This window comes from Mesocricetus auratus, unplaced genomic scaffold (genome assembly GCF_017639785.1).
Source record: "Mesocricetus auratus isolate SY011 unplaced genomic scaffold, BCM_Maur_2.0 Super-Scaffold_100020, whole genome shotgun sequence".
Lineage (NCBI taxonomy): Eukaryota > Metazoa > Chordata > Mammalia > Rodentia > Cricetidae > Mesocricetus > Mesocricetus auratus.
The window spans coordinates 36,627,613-36,643,427 of NW_024429201.1; positions in this window are offsets into that span (position 1 = coordinate 36,627,613).

Genomic DNA, 15,815 nt, shown 5'->3' on the forward strand with positions numbered 1-15,815 from the left:
ATGAGGAGGTAACTCTGCAAGCCAAGAAAATGGACCTCACCAGAACCTACTTGTGCTCTAGTAACTGTGGTGATGGAAAAATAATCTTTTGCTGTCCTAGCTCCTCAGTCTTGCTGGGGCAGCCCAAGCTGATTAATGAAACTCCCCCAACACATAGAACAAACTCAGAATTCTAAAGGGCCCAATACTATTCTGACATGCCTATGATCCTTTCCCTCACACTCTTAGCACAGCACACTGGCTTCTTAAAGCCCTATTCACAGCTCCTTCCAGCCAAGGGCCATTGTGACTTCTTTATTGTGACCACAACAATTTAAGGAAGTTTATTTGGGCTGATGGAGGGTCCCATCTACTGAGACAGGGAACAAGGAAACAGAGCATAGGCAGCAAGCTGAGAAGTTGTGATCTCCTTTGTGTTCAGACCAGGACCCCAACCCACAGATGGGAGCTTATGGTCCTCTTCCAGGCACTCTCAGAGGCTGGTCTCCTGGGGATTTTCTCCTTCCTTCCTTCCTTCCTTCTTTCCTTCCTTCCTTCCTTCCTTCCTCCCTCCCTCCCTCCCTCCTTTCCTTCCTTTTTCTTTCTCACTTTCTCTCTCTCTTTGTCTCTACCCCCTCCCTCTCCCTCCTTTGCTTACTTCCTTTCTTTTTTGTTCAAGACAGGGTTTCTCTGTTAGCCTTTGTTGTCCTGGAACTCACTCTGTAGACCAGGCTGGCCTTGAACTCAGAAATTCACCTATCTCTACCTCTTGAGTGCTGAGATTAAAGACATGTGCCACCACTGCCTGGCTCTCCTGGGGATTTTTCAGTGCCAACCCATTGGCACTTAGTGCCAAGCATCGCACGTTGTTTTCACTTTGTGTCTGCTTCTCTGCTCCCACATCTCTGCCCCTACCTTTATCCCAATCTTTTGATTAAGTCCTCTCTTGACAAGAAGCTTCTTTGTCTTAGCAGTAGCATGGTCCTGTGGTGGTTTGAATGAGAATGAGCCCCTAAGCTCCTATGCTTGAATGCTTGGTCCTGGTTAATAGAACAGTTTGGGAAGGATTAGAAGGTGTAGCCTTGGTGGAGGAGGTGTGTCACTGGAGTACCCATTGAGGTTTCAAAAGCCAATGCCAGGCCCAGTGTCCTCTCTCCCTGCTGTCTACGGATTAGGATGTAGAACTCTCAGCTCCAGCACCAGGGACCAACCCTCTAACACTGAATGCCAGCCCCCAATTAAATGCTCTCCTCTATGAGAGTCACCTTGGTCATGGTGTCTCTTCCCAGCAATGGAACAGTCACTAAGGAAGGCTGTCTAGACAATTTTCCAGTCATTTGAGGGTAAAAAAAAAATCTTTGCACAGGAAGTGACCGTCAAAGAACTTTAAACTGAATATTAGAAAAACTTTCTAGGAAAAACCAGTAGCATGGTAAGTAGATGATGTTCGAAAACTACAAAACTACAACGTAATAAGCAGCATGAGAGAGAGAAAGAGAGAGATCTCAGCTTACCCTTACCATAGAAACACCTGCAAAAGATTTCTAGTGGGCTACAATACATTCATGAAATCAGGAGGCAGGACTGTTGAACTATTGGGGGAGGGAGTGAACCAGCAAGGGGAAGGAGGGGAGAAGAAGGGGAGGAGCAAGATGACAATGAAGTGTAATTGTGGTTTTCATGAAAATGTAGCAATGAGGACCAGGTGAAGTGTAATCACAACACCCGCTAAACTGAGGCAGGAGAATTGACCTGAGTTTGAGGCCAACCTGAACACAATGAAACTGTCTACTTTGTATGCTGGCTGACAAAAGTTAATAATTTCGAAATAGATGAAAGGAGATGCTCAAATACAATTACTGTGAATATTTTTTCTCAGTATATATTGTAGCTGCTAACCATCAGCCTCGCCCCCCAAGAATTTGTATTACTGACAGTAAAGCAATAATTTAGTTTTGTGGGAAATGGGGAATGTACCTCTGGGTTTGCAGCTACTCAAGACTAGCAGCCGGAGACTAGGGAAACCCAGCCCGCCTGGGGGCTCTTCTCTGGTAAATCCTCTCCCCCACATGACCTCATGGCCGCCGGGAGAGCGGTGCGGGCTGCAGTCGGCTGCTTCTACTCACAGCTTGGCCAAGAAAGGGTAGCTCACAGCAACTAGGAAGACAGGTTTAAGTTGGCAATGTCGTTTTCCTGCTGTGACCTTGTGACCGGAGTATCCTGCTTTGGGATTTGGGTCAGTCAATCAGCAGGTACTTATCCAGCGCTTTCTTTGGACTGAGAATACTGTAAACTCAGCAGGATGCCCCAGTCAAAGGCAAAATGTTAGCGGCGAGCCAGGGAAAAGCAAATGAGCAAACACAGGACGAAGCACCATGTTGAATTCCTCTTCTGCTCTCCTCGCTCTAGCCCATCCCCGTGTTGCCCTGGGCCTTGCTCTCCCTTACAGCCAAGCTCTGCAGAGCATGGCCCTCAGTCTCCGGCCACCTGTCCTGCGCAGTCCAGCTTTGTTCCCAGTCCCCAGTTATTTCCCGTCCCTCGTCCCTCACAATCTTTCCTCCTGTCAAATCCCTTACAATCCCTTCTGTTCTCGCTTTAATTAAATCACCTGCTGGGTTTCCACCGAGGGTGACTTCCTTCTTGGAGCTCTTGCCACCACCTGGTTTCTTAAGATCGCCTTCTGGAACACTCCTCCGCCTTCTGGAGCACTCCTCTGCCTTCTCCGTTGGTGCCTGCTTTTCAGGAGTCAGCCCTTTCCACCACTTGGTATTCCCCTAAGAAACTGCTCTGGGAAGTCCTGGGTCTACATCGCCTTCTCTTCCTCTTATGAAACCAGCCTATATCTACCAGCCCTCATCTACTTGTCTAAGCAGATTCCAGCCTGTCTAAGAGGAGCTCATCCTTCACTCAAGAGTCCCTCTTCAGCCTACTCTCCTCGCTTCCAGCAAATATCAGCGCTGTTTTTACAACGAAGGGTCTGGTGGTTTCTTACTTTTGTGTCTCTTTCTGTTGCTTGTTTGGTTTTTGAGACAGTTCTTGTTACATAGCCCAGGCTGTCCTTAAACCCAAAGCAATCTTCTTGTCTCAGTGTCTTGCATGCTGGAATATAGACATGAGCCACCCTGCCCAGCCCTTCCGTGTTATTTGTATCTGTGTTCTTCCCTCTGCAAAGTTAGACTTTTGTGATACCTGTCTCCTGTTAATACTTACTCATCATCGCGTTTGGCAATCACACATCCCTTAAGGCATCATCGGCCCAGCCAGGTTTAAAATAACTATTGCTGGTACCCATTCAAATCTTGAAAGAATGTTCACGAGTGTATGTGCACACTGAAATATAAAATAAGCATGAGTAGTGTGGATGTGTGCGTGTTTCTGTGTATGTGTTTCAGATGATTGAAAGAGCCTTAAGGCAAGGAATCTGGGGCTTTGAGGGACCACAAGACCATCAGTAAGATGTGGCATTGGAATCTGGGGTTTTGAGGGACCACAAGACCATCAGTAAGAAATGGCATTTCGGGGGCAAAGGGACAGTGACATATAAAAACAACCAGTGGGGTATTAGCAGAGCACTGCTCTAAATATCAAAAAGCCCGAGTTTTGTCCCCAGCACCACATAAGCCAGATACATGCCTGTAATCTCTGAACTCAGGAGGTAGCTGGAGGAGGATCAAGAAGTCAAGATCATCCTCAGCTACACAGTGACATCCAGGCTAGCCTGGGCTACTTGAGACCCTGTCTTAAACAAACAATTCAAAACCAGGGAAGTCAGGTGGGATTACAATCAAGAAGGGCTTACATGCAGAATATGATGAAGGTGTGTATACATGTGTGTGTACGTGTGTGTGTGTGTGTGTGTGTGTGTGTAAAAATATGCTTAACTACAATAGCATTGCAAGCTGAGGACATTTGTATAGTTGGCAGTGACAAAATCCTATTTAAGCTTTAAAATGAGCTTGCGTAGCTAAAAACAATGGTCACTTGGCATGGGGAAAGAGAATACATGAGGGAAAACAGTAAAAATTTTTGACACATTCTTTCTTATAAGCAAAAAAATCAGACAATTCTGCTTTATTAAATTAATAATCTGTTTCAGGATGTTCCATGGTCATTACTGGCAGCATCCTGTGACCATCTGGAGGCCAGACTGACCAGCCAAGCCCATGTCTTCATGCACACACACAAATAACTTTTACAAAATTCATTGGCATGCTCTACAAAGTTTGCTGTGTTCTTTGAACTCTCCTGACCTTGGGGAGATAGTTTGCCTACAGAAAACCTTCAGCCAGTTTTAGTTGGACTCTTCTTAAATGTCACATGCTCACTCACATTACAAATATTATTTGTGCATTTCTATTTCCTTTACTGGCTCCAGACTCTGCATTTTCTCATAGAGCAAAGAGAAATGGAGATCAATGAAACAGAGAAATAGATATCATACTGGAAATAAACGTTCTAATGGAACAGTTACCATCCTCTATATCAGAAATGATTGGTCCTGGGATGTCCCTCCCCATCCCTCCATGAACACCAAAATTATAGGTGCTCAAGCACCTTGCATAAAATTGTTTAGTGCTTGCATATAGCTTGTGTACATTCTCCTATGTACTGTAAATTCTCTCTAGACTACTTACAATGCCTATCATAACGTAACAGTTTCAGTCAAAAAGTCAGTTGGTGATCTGTATACATATGATTAAAATTGTTTTGATCAGAAGTTGGTTGAATTTATAGGTGTTAAACTCATAGAAAACAGGATCAATTGCACATGGATGAGAAAAACAAAAAATGCTCATCTGTGGTACAGAAATGTATCTCCACGAGATATGGGAAGACACAAATAAGTAACTACATACAGAAAATGTCCATGTAATCAGTGTGCTTCAGCGTATACATAAAACTACAAAAAGCAAACATCCAAGGGTTCTATCTACACTGTTCATATGCTCACTCCAAAATAGAAAATAGTCCCAAAACAAATGTTGAGAAATTTAGACCTAACAAAGAATTATAATTATGTACAGTTGACTTGTTCCTTTTGAAACTTAGTGGCTTGACCATTAAGTTAAGTTAAATGACTTTTAACTTTTCTGGTGTAGATAAGAACCAAGTGTTCTACTCCCCCTGGAAGGACGACCAAGCCACCAGGAGCCTGCAGAGAGAACTGGGCCACTTCTGCCCACACTCGGGGCAGAGGTCAGAGGTGAGCACCAAGTCCTCATCTTAGACCTGATTTCCTTCCACTCGCCCTCTCTCGGATCCCTTGGCTTGGGGACAGCAGCCAGGTTGACTCCTCCCCCCAGAAGGACTACCAAGCGACCAGGAGCCTGAAGAGAGAGCTGGGCCACTTCCACCCAAACCCAGGGCAGAGGGCAGAGAGCAGAGGCCAGAGAGTATTGGATTTGCTTGCACCCACCAAAAGGGAACCCCAGTTGCCTACCCACCAGAACAGGAAGAGACTCTTTCTACACCCACTGGAAGAAATGATGGAGAAAAGGCAATATAAGAACACACTCAGCAACAGAAAAACACATATAACACCACCAGAGTCTAGAGATTCTACAGGAGTAAGAACTGAACACCCCAATGTGGATGAAGCAGAAGGGAATGGCCTTAAAAACACCTTCATGAAAATGGTAGAGGCCCTAAAAGAGGATGTGAGAAAATCCCTTAAAGAAATGGAAGAAAAAAACAAAACAAAAATTCCAAAAAAAATGGAAGAAAAGGAGGAAAACATGAAGCAAAAATTACAAGAAAGAATTCAAACAATGCAGGGACTGAAAGCTGACATGGAGACAATAAAAAGCACACAGTCTGAAGGAATGCTGGAAATTGAAAAATCAGGGAAATGGACAGGTACTACAGACTCAAGCATAACCAACAGAATACAAGAGATGGAAGAGAGAATCTCAGGTGTTGAAGACACACTAGGAGAAATTGATTCATCAATCAAAGAAAATCTGAAGTCCAAGAAATCCCTCACATAAAATATGGGACACCGTGAAAAGACCAAAGCTAAGAATAATAGGTATAGAAGAAGGTGAAGAAACCCAACTCAAAGGGACAGAAAATATATTCAACAAAATCATAGAAGAAAACTTTCCCAACCTAAAGAAAGACATGACAATGAAGGTACAAGAAGCTTACAGAACACCATATAGAGTGGACCACAAAAAAAGTCACCTCGCCACATAATAATCAAGACCCCAAACATACAGAATAAAGAAAGAATACTTAGAGCAGCTAAGGAAAAAGGTCAAATAACATATAAAGGCAAACCTATAAGAATTACACCTGACTTCTCCATGGAAACTCTGAAAGCCAGAAGGTCCTTGATAGATATTCTATCAACACTAAAAGACCAAGGATACCAGCCCAGACTACTATACCCAGCAAAGCTTTCAATCACTATAGATGGAGAAAACAAGATATTCTATGACAAAACCAGATTTAAACAATGTGTATCCATTAACCCAGCCCTACAGAAAGTTCTGGAAGGAAAACTCCAGTCCAAAGACATTAACTACAACCAGAAAAATATAGGGAATAGATAATCCCACTTTACCAATACCCAAAAGAGAAAAGGGGTGGAAATCCACATATAATTCCACCAAGAACAACCATTCTAAACAAATGAGAACTAGCAATCAAAGTTTATCAATATCCCTCAATATTAATGGTCTTAATTCACCCATAAAAAGGCACAGGCTGACAGAATGGATTCGAAGACAGAGCCCATCCTTCTGCTGCACACAAGAAAAACACCTCAGCCTCAAAGACAGATGTTTCCTCAGAGTTACGGGTTGGAAAAAGATTTTCCAATCAAATGGCCCCAAGAAACAAGCAGGGGTAGAAATCCTAATATCTAACAAGCTAGACTTTAAACTGAAATCAATCAAACGAGATGAAGGAGGTCATTTCATATTCACCACAGGAAAAATCCAACAAGATGAAGTCTCGATTCTGAATATCTATGTCCCAAATACAAAGGCATCCACATTCATAAAAGAAACATTACCAAAACTCAAACCACACATAAAACCTCACACACTAATAGTGGGACACTTCAACACCCCACTGTTACCACTAGACAGGACTACAAACAAGACAGAAACTTAACAATGAAACAAAGGAACTAAGAGAGGTTATGACACAATTGGGTTTGACAGACATTTATAGAACATTCCATCCAAACACAAAAGAATATACCTTCTTCTCAGCGCCACATGGAACCTTCTCAAAAATTGACCACATACTTGGCAACATAGCAAACCTCAACAGGTACAAAAAAGTTGGAATAACCCCATGTATTTTATTAGACCACCATGCTTTAAAGTTAGAGTTCAACAACAACACAAACTGCAGGAACCCTACAAACTCATGGAAACTGAATAAAATTTGAAAATTTAAAGGAAATGGATGACTTCCTGGATAGATATCACCTGCCAAAATCAAATCAAGAACAGATAAGCAATTTAAACAGACCTATAACACCTAAGGAAATAGAAGCAGTCATCAAAAGTCTCCCAACCAAAAAAAAGCCCAGGGCCAGATGGCCTCAATGCAGAATTCTACCAGAAATTCAAAGAACAGCTTATACTAATTCTCCTCAAAGTATTCCATGAAATAGAAGCAGAAGGGTCTTTGCCAAACTCTTTTTACGAGGCATCAATAACATTGATAACCAAGCCACACAAAGACACAACTAAGAAAAAGAACTTCAGACCAATTTCCCTCATGAACATTGATGCAAAAATAGTCAATAAAATACTAGCAAATCGGATCCAAGAACACATCGGAAAATTCATCCATCATGATCAAGTAGGCTTCATTCCAGGGATGCAGAGTGGGTTCAACATATGAAAATCTATCAATGCAATCCACCATATAAACAAGCTAAGGAACAAAAATCACATGATCATCTCACTAGATGCTGAAAAAGCCTTTGACAAAATTCAACACCCCTTCATGTTAAAGGTCTTGGAGAGATCTTGGATAACAGGAACATACCTAAACATGATAAAAAGCTATATACAGCAAACCAACAGCCAATATCAAATAAAATGGACAGAAACTCAATGCGATTCCGCTAAAATCAGGAACAAGACAAGGCTGTCCCCTCTCCCCATAGCTCTTCAATATTTTACTCAAACTTCTAGCTAGAGCAATAAGACAACAAAAGGAGATCAAGGGGATACAAATTGGAAAGGAAGAGGTCAAACTTTCAATATTTGCAGATGATATGATAGTTTACATGAATGACCCAAAGAAATCTACCAGGGAATTCTTACAGCTCATTAACACCTTCAGCAAAGTGTTGGGATAAAAGATCAACTCAAAAAAATCAGTAGCCCTACTATATACAGAAGATAAGAGGGCTGAGAAAGAAATCAGAGAAACATCACCCTTTACAATTGCCACATGCAAGATAAAATACCTTGGGGTAATGGTAACCAAACAAGTGAAATACCTGTATTGCAAGAACTTTGAGTCTTTAAAGAAAGAAATTAAAGAAGACACCAGAAAATGGAAAGGTCTCCCATGCTCTTGGATAGGTAGGATCAATGTAGTAAAAATGGCAATCCTGCCAAAACCAATCTACAGACTCAATTCAATCCCCATCAAAATCCCAGCACAATTCTTCACAGACCTTGAAAAAACAGTTCTCAACTTTATATGAAAAAACCAAAGACCCAGGATAGTCAAAACAACCCTGTTCAACAAAACAACATCTGGAGGCATCACCATTCCTGACTTCAAGCTCTATTATAGAGCTATAGTCCTAAAAACAGCTTGGTATTGGCACAAAAATAGACAGGTAGACTAGTGGAATCGACTTGAACACTCTGAGATTAATCCACAAACCTATGAACAGCTGATTTTCGACAAAGAAGATAAAATTATACAATGGAAAAAAAGTAGCATCTTAAACAAATGGTGCTGCCATAACTGGATATTGGTATGTAGAAGACTGCAGATAGATCCATATCTATCGCCATGCACAAAACTTAAGTCCAAATGGATCAAAGACCTCAACATACATCCAGCCACACTGAACCTGCTAGAAGAGAAAGTGGGAGGTACCCTTAAATGAATTGGTACAGGAGACCACATCCTGAATATAACACCAGTAGCACAAACACTGAGATCGACAATTAATAAATGGGACCTCCTGAAACTGATTAGCTTCTGTAAGGCAAAGGACACAGTCAGCAAGACAAAAAGGCAACCCACAGATTGGGAAAAGATCTTCACTAACCCCACATCTGACAGAGGGCTGATCTCCAAAATTTATAGAGAACTCAATAAGCAAGTCTCCAAAACACCAAAGGGACTGAACTAAATAGAGATTTCTCAATAGAGGAGACTAAAATGGCTGAGAGACACTTGAGAAAGTGTAGAGAGCTGTGAAGTGCTGCACCCTTAAGATGGCGCAGGCTTCCGCCTTCTGCTAGCCCGACAGCAGGTGCTCTCTGTGATAAACAACACCTGTATTTGGTTAAGGCTGGATATCAGGCTTGCTTCTGTGTACGTGGACCTAGCTGCATGTTCCACATGGCATACTGGGGTTGGCCGCCCAAGGGCTTTTAAGCTGTGGGTTGGTGCTCACCAGTGCTCCCCGGGAGAAGAAGATTGTTCAAGGTTCCTGAATAAACTGCTTAAAGAAGAGTCTGGGCGTTGCATCTTCCTTGCTGGTCCAGGTGGGCGTGACAAGAAAGTGCTCAACATCCTTAGCCATTAGGGAAATGCAAATCAAAACAATCCTGAGATATCATCTTACTCCTGTCAGAATGTCTAAAATCAAAAACACCAATGACAGCTTATGCTGGAGAGGATGTGGAGAAAGGGCAACACTTGTCCATTGCTGGTGGGAGTGCAAACTTGTACAGCCACTTTGGAAATCAGTATGGAAATTCCTCAGGAAAATGGGAATCAGTTTACCACAAGACCCAGCAATTCCACTCTTAGGCATATACCCAAAATATGCCCATTCATACAACAAGGGCATCTGCTCCACTATGTTCATAGCAGCATTATTTGTAATAGCTAGATTCTGGAAGCAACCTAGATGCCCCACAACTGAAGAATGGATAGAGAAAATGTGGTACATTTACACAATGGAGTACTGCTCAGCGGAAAAAAAACAACGGAATCTTGAAATTTGCAGGCAAATGGATAGCACTAGAAGAAACCATCCTGAGTAAGGTAACTCAGTCACAAAAAGACAAACATGGTATGTACTCACTCATATATGGATTTTAAACATGGATCAGGAGAGTGCCAGTCTGCACTTCCACTGACAGAGAGTCTGGGAAACAAGGAGGTTCCCAAGAGATATTCATTATACCCCAGAGAAGTGGAAAGAAGCAAGATCTCCTGAGCAGATTGGGAACATGCGGGGAGAAGAGAGGGACCCAGGAAAAAGAGATAAGGTTTAAGAGGACAGTAGAAGAAGACATGGGGGGAGCAGGAAGGCTGAGTCGGGGTAAGAATAGAGGAGACCAGGATGAGAGATACCATAATGGTTGGAGTCATTATTGCTTTGAGGAGAGAGCTGACACTAGTGAGATTCCCAGAGATGTACAAGATAATACCAACTGGAAAACTAAGTAATAGCGGAGAGACTACATTAATAGCCCCTGCCTGATGATAACATTGGTGACTACCTTATGTGACATCCTAGAACCTTCATCCTGTGACTGATGGAAGCAGAGACAGATACTCACAACTAAACACTGAACTGACCCTCTGGAACCCAGTAACAGAGATGGAGGAGTGATGAGCAAGGTGGTCAAGACCGTGCTGGTGAAACCCACAAAGACAGCTGACTGGACAATGGGTAGCTCTTGAACCCCAGACTGATGACTAAGAGGCCAACAGGAGAATGATCCAGACTCCATGAATGTAGTGTCAGTGAGGAGGCTTCAGAAATCTCTGGGGCTTTGGGTAGTAGACTAGTGTCCACCATGGCATACAAATGAACTTTGGGAGCCCATTCCACATGGAGGGATGCTCTCTCAGCCTGGACACATATGGAAGGGCCTACTTCCTGCCCTGGATGAAATAACAGACTCTGGATATCCCCCCAAGGAGGACCTTACCCTCCCTGGGGAATGATGTGGGGATTGGGCTGGGAGTGGGGGGGTAGGGGTGGGGCTGGTGGAGGGAGAAGGGGGGAGCTGGGATAGACATTTGAACCATGCATGTTTCTAATTTAAATAAACGCATACATAAAATAAAAGAAAGCAAACAAACAAAAAATGTTGATTTTCTCAGCTCCCAGAAAGAGAGAGGGAATGTGAGAGTAACCTAACAAATATGGGGCAGATCAGTTCACTGGCTGAAGTGTGTGTGTGTGTGTGTGTGTGTGTGTGTGTGTGTGTGTGTGTGTAGTTTTGAGAGGGTACAAGCTATTAGCCAATATACAATGTAAATTATCTTCACTGTTAGTAACACTTTAATCAATTTCGCTATGCATCAAATCACCTACTACTGAAATTGTGGCTTTGGGGGAACAGCTGTGAGTGCTAGCTTTCAGCTAAGCTATAGGCCTACTTGCAGGGAAACTTAGCTTTAAAATCAGTTATGTAATGATCATTCCATAAATATTTATTGAGACCTAATGCTGCTCTTAGTTTCCATACTAGATGTTCTGGATGACCAAGTCATCACCGTGCAAACAGCCCATTTATCAAACCATTAGATGGAGAATTCTCTTAATAATTTAGCGATTTAAGTCCCCACAAACACACTTACATGTGTACACAGAATTGGACATTTCAATTCTTAAAATAATCTACAAAAGAGATAGAAATAAAACGTCATGTATTACTAGATTTATATAATGGAAGCCATGTGAAACAGTACTAGTTTTCAAACAGACTTAAAAATGACATACTGTAGGTCAAAATAAAAGACATGAGTGGCTCCATGTCAGGTCTCTCATCTCTTTCAGCACAAGCCTTGGCTCCAACACTGGATTTTCTGGTGCCCTTTTCCCCTCAAACTGCATATTTTGTATTTCTCTTTGCCCCACTTGCTCTTTTTCAGTGGAGGCATGAATAAAAGTTATCACCCACAACCTTGCAACAGAGTCAGTATTGGACAGAGAGAGTCAACTGGAAACAGTGTGGACTTTTGGAACCTCAAAGCTCAGTTCTGTCTACACACCACCTCCAACAAGGCCTCACGTTCTCATCCTTCCACCGACTTGGGACCAAGTATCTATGGGGAAGGGGTGTCTTCTATCAAACCATCACAATCTGACTGGATGGAAAGTGATATTATTTTATTTTATTTTGTACATGTGAATACTTGCCACATCCATATGACTGGACACCCCAAAGAGCTCAGGTGAGATTATCAGATCCCCCGGAACCTGAGTCATAGATAGCTGTGAGCCCACATATGGGTTCTGGGAATCAAATCCATGTTCTCTTCAGGGTCAGCGAGTGATCTTGACCACCGAACCCTCTCTCCAAGCCTGAAGAACTTTAAAAGTGACATCTGTACATCGTGTCTGCTATGTCTTATGACTTGTCATGCAATCTCAAGTAGAGTAGAATCCTGGCATTGTCGGTCCGTGGCATTCTCACACTGATTAAGTCACTTACTCAGCGAGTCTTCACCGACTGTGTGTCAGTTGTTGTACATTGAGTCTACAGCCGTGGGAAAGCGGCAGGAAAGGATTGGAGAAGGCCCTGGGTGCCCAGGCCCACACACATGATGGATGAAAACTGACGCTGTAAGAACCACCACGTGATGTAAGGTAATCAGTGCTCAGAGACAATACAAGGGCGATGTAGAATCTGACTGATAGCAATGTAGCAATTATAAGACGGGACCCATTATTGTCTGTATTCCACAGTGGCTTCACAGCCACCAGGGCGTCTAACACCTTCCTTTGGAACTCATGGACAACTCTACTCACAAGTAAATAGATACACACATACGCACATAAGTAAGAGATAAAAATAAATTCTTAAATAGATACACAAAATTTTGTATGGCATTTTTCAGTTGTAAATCAGACAGGCCACTCAATTTTATTTCGAATTCTATAACATTCCTATGAGTAAAATCACATTCATACATCCTTTTTTTGTTGTTTTTTTTTCTACTCATGATATAGTGGCGTTTTGGTAAATGTTTAGCAGATGGCTCCTCAGGGTAAAAAGACACGATGTATAGTAATTTCCCATTCTGTGGTATAAATACTCTTGCTATGACTAATTTTAAATTGCCAATACAGAGCTGGGGTATGACTCAGTATGACTCCGTGTTAGACTGCTTGTCTAGCATGTGAGAAGCACTGAGGTAAATCCCCAACACTATGAGAAAACAAATACAAATTATCAATGCGATGGTGCCGAATGACCATAATTATTTCTTATAAGTCAGTTTATACCAGGTACCACTGATAGTCCACACCTCTTGGCATCCGACAGCAGGGCATACAGATGTGGCCTGAGGAAATGGACCTATCTGCACGGTTTGGATGAAGATTCTCTGAAGATTCCCAGTAGAGGCTTCCGAGTGGTGAGAGTGGGGTGGGAATGGGGGTGCCTTGGCCCTCTGTGAGGTGGGCTTTATTGGCAGGTCCTTCCCCTCCACAGCATACTGACCCCTCTGCTTCATGTCAAGATAAAAGTAATCATTCCTGACACATTCACCATGACTGGTCACTCTCACCTGCAGACCACACCACAGTCCAGACTATCTGGGACTTGAACACCCAGAACCATGTGCTAACAACTTTCCTTCACAAGAAACATGTGCCAAAGCTGATCAAAAACACTGCGAAAGGAATATTGTGGTTTTACCGCTGAGAAAATTGTGTATGGGTTGCTTGGATCTGCAATTTATTTGGTGGAGGGAGGAACAATTTTTTTATGCAAGCCAGCAATCAGTCGTCCTGTCTTAGACTCTCAAGGGATAGGATGCCCAAGTATGTGTGTCCATGTACAAAACTTGGCTTTTAGACTTTTATTACATTTTAATTTATTTGTTCGGAGGAGTTATACATGCCACAGGACTTTCTCGGAGGTCAGAAAATAGCATGCAGGAGTCACGTGAGTGCTGAGGCTCAAACTCAGGACAGCAGGCTTGGCTGCAGGGTGTCGTGTGTCTTTACCTGAAGAGCCATCTCAGCTGCCCCCGTTCGTCCTATCATCATCATATTAGAGAAATGGTGTGTGCATGTGTGTATGCACGTGCTTTCTGGTCACAATCCCATTCTCAGTGCTGACATTAAAAGCTAGACATTAGTTTCCCGAAGATGATCACAGGAATCTTTCATGTCTTGGATGTAGGTCTTAAGGGTTTCCTCACTGTCGATCGTTTGCTCCATATCTTGGAGGAAAACATGCAGCCCAGAAATGCCCAGATAGATGCTGTTGTGTGGACTTGACTTGCTCTATTTCCCCAACCTGTATACTAGCATTAGTTCATGTGCATGTTCTCTAATGTTTCCACACAGTTGGCCATGATCCATTAACAGACAAGGAATGAAGTCTCTATAAACACTCAAAAGAGTCAGCCCGGGTGTTTTACACCTTTAATCTCAGCACTCGGAAGGCAGAGGTGGGTATGTATCTGTGAGTTTGAGGTCAGCCTGGTCTTCACAACAAGCTCCAAGACAGCCAGTACTACATAATGAGACACTGTCTCAGAAACAGTCACCACCACCACAGCCGAAGGGAGGAGTTTGAGAGCCTCTGAGGACTTGGACATGCAGAGGTTGCCTGAAGGCAGCGTGGGGGCAAAGCGGCTCTTATCCCATTTCTCACTTGATATATTGTTTTGTCACCTGTATCCTTTGTGCTACCCTTTATAATAAACCGTAAATATAAGCATTTCCCCAAGTTCTTCCAGTCACTTGAGCGACATCATCAAACCAAGTGGTGAATTATGTAACTAGATAGAGCTAGCAGTTGAGGAGCATAGGTAAAATTACCCTGGGGCTCTGAGTAGCACCTGAATTGGCATGGGGTACTCTTGGGGTAAGAGCCCTTAATCTGTGGGTCTCACATCCAGCCAGAAAGTACCTGAGCTAGATTTTACTGATAGAAATCCAGCTAATAGCCACTGCAACAGAATGGACACCCCCTTGGTGTGTACAAGAAAACATGCCACATCCAATGTCTTCTGTGCTGATTGTGACATTAGAACAGAGAAAAAAATCACAACATTTGAATATTTCTTGATATACTCATGAAGCACCTTTGTAAAAATGGTATGTTTAAAAATTAATTTGTAAATTTGTAAAATGGTATGTTTAAGTTATGAATGGATATTAACATTGCTGAAAGATATATCATTTAACATGACCCTAAATGTTTCTCCTTTACTCTACAAATGACATGAGCAATGCTTGATTTTCAGGAGTTAACTTATATCCTTTTAATAAGCTCTATTAAATGGAGTGTATGCATGCTGTTACTCTGCCTTGTAACTCTACATGCGAGCTCTCTCTCTCTCTCTCTCTCTCTCTCTCTCTCTCTGTGTGTGTGTGTGTGTGTGTGTGTGTGAACTGCCAAAGATCTGAGATTTTACTATACTTGAAATCCGACTTGCCATAGTTGCAAGAATACAAGCATAAGATACAGCATTGCTGAGTTAGAGACAAAGGGAATTTCTACAAGCATGAGAAGAAACATAAACTTCATACTCATGTCAATTTCCTGGGCTCTCAAAGACTGGTGAGATGGTATGGGTTGATCCAGTAGTTATCTGTCGTAGTTGGTATGCATCTGTGGTGGATTGAAAGAAAATGGCCCTCGTAGGGATTGGCACTATTGGGAGGTAGGCACTATTGGGGGAGTAGGTGAGCGTGT